This window comes from Oratosquilla oratoria, chromosome 1, assembly GCF_046742065.1.
Source record: "Oratosquilla oratoria isolate Oo_2021 chromosome 1, ASM4674206v1, whole genome shotgun sequence".
NCBI lineage: Eukaryota > Metazoa > Arthropoda > Malacostraca > Stomatopoda > Squillidae > Oratosquilla > Oratosquilla oratoria.
Genome location: NC_134777.1, coordinates 37,778,647 through 37,781,146, shown reverse-complemented (window position 1 = coordinate 37,781,146; position 2,500 = coordinate 37,778,647).

Below are 2,500 nucleotides of genomic sequence, written 5' to 3'. Positions count from 1 at the left end.
GATTGGCGGCATTCAGAGGAAAAATAATATTACCACCTCATACGGAAGCGCTGAAATATATGTTGGAATTCTTTATTATATGCGATTCAGAGATAGAATGAGATGTCTCGCTTTATTGAATATACAGTAGCTAAATAAATATGCAAATATGAATGCATATATATATATATATGTATATGTATATGTATATATATATATAATAAAATGCAGAAAAAAAGTAGAATAGAATTATTCATATTAGCTTACGTTGGGTTATGTAAGGATATATTACATAAGGTCTGCTAGCTTGATCGATTAATGCTAGTTTGGGTAAGGTTGCTCTGGTTTAGTTTAGGGTAGGTGTGAGTTAGTGAGTGTAGGACAAAACACCTCCGGACGAAAAAAACAACAACGGGCAAAACAACCCCGGTAACCCCCCCCCTCAAATATATTTATGTAGTTTGTTTATCAGTGAAAGTACAATATCAGTATTTTCCTTATCGACACCAATATCCCCACCACCATTATCTCCACGACCATTATCATTTAATTTTTCATCAATGTTGTAGTCGTACATTTAGGCTACAACAATCATCACCATTACATCACCACCACCGTTATTATTATCATCATCACCACCACCATCACCACTACCATTACATCGCCACCATCATTATCATCATAATCACCACCACTACCATCATCATCACCAACACCATCACATCATTACCACCATCATCATCACCATCATTCATCATCAACATCATTATCACCTTCATCATCACTGTCATATCACCATTATTCATCATCGTCGTCGTCGTCACCAACACCATCACCATCACCATCACCATCACCACCATCACCACCATCATCACCATCATCACCATCACCACCACTACCGCATCACCACCAGCAGATCACCACCATCATCATTATCACTACCACCTCCATCATCACTACCATCACCATTACGACTGCCATCATCTCGCCACCATTACATCACCATAATCATAATCATTATCTTCACCATCACCACCATCATCACCACCATCACCACCATCATCACCATCACCACCACTACCGCATCACCACCAGCAGATCACCACCATCATCATTATCACTACCACCTCCATCATCACTACCATCACCATTACGACTGCCATCATCTCGCCACCATTACATCACCATAATCATAATCATTATCTTCACCATGACCACCATCACCACCACGAACACCATCATCATGAACACGACGACCACTATCATGATCATCATCACATTACCATCGCTGCCACCATAATCATCATATGGGGTATTTTATCCAGGTGGTGTTTTGCCCTGGGAGTGTTTCGTCCTGGTTTGTTTTGTCCGTGTGTGATTTGTCCGTGTGGTTTTTTTTTCAGATTCGATGGGTTAGTTGCATTAGTTTGGATTGGGCTAGGCTGGGTTAGATTGGCTCATGATTGGTTGTTTTGGGTTGGGTTGGGTTTAGTTAGTTTGGGATGGTTTGCGGTTGGGTTAGAGTAGGTCAGCTTGTTATGCGACGTTTATATTTTGGGTTGTGCCAGCTACTACTAAATTAAGTAAAATTAGGTTATGGTAGGCAAGGATGATTTAGACTTATAAAGCTAACTGAAGATAAAGACTTAGTTGAGGTGAATGTCGGCTGAGTCTTATAAAGGCTATGGTAATTCTCCTTTAAGTTAGTTTACGTAATGTTAACTTAGATTTGTTTGTACTACCACGTTACTTTCTGCTAGAGGTATCTGATTTAACACAGGGTTCTTTAGTAATTTATCATTATTATAATGGCATTATTGTTATTGTTATTTTCACTATTATTGTTATTACCATTATCATTGTTATTGAAATGAATTTTATAATTTTTATTGTTATTGTTATTGTTGTTGTTGTTATTGTTGCTGTTCTTGTTATTGTTATTTATTCATTTATCTATTTTTGTTTCAAGCTTTTCTTTCGATAGATGACCAGCACTTCTATTCTTGGATATAATATGACGTCGACTTTATGAGATGCAGAAGTGATAAAGGCGAGATTTAAGAAACACAGTAGAAAGAAGGAATAGCATCTTATGTGATCACGATTCTTGATCAATTTATTGATCGATTGACCGATTGGTCGATTGATTGATTGGTTGATTAATTTGATAAAAATATATTTATCTATTGGTTGATTGATTGAAGAACAGTTTCCAGCCTGCTGCATGACTGTGTCACCCTGGTCCGTGGAATATCATTAAAATCTGTAGAATACTGAATGCATAAAATTTAACCATTCAGTAACCGAAACGGGGTTTTTCGTTGGTGAGAGCCTGAGTTGAGATATACTTATAATTGCCCCCAATTAGACTAAGGCAAACCTACTGTAGGTTAATTAGAGAGGACCAATTTTAAATTGGGTTACCGTAGATTACATACTTCCAGGTTGAATAGGGTTTTATTTTGTTGGCTAGGTTAGGTTATGTTAGGCTGGGTTGGGTTAGGTATGGTTGCATCAAGTC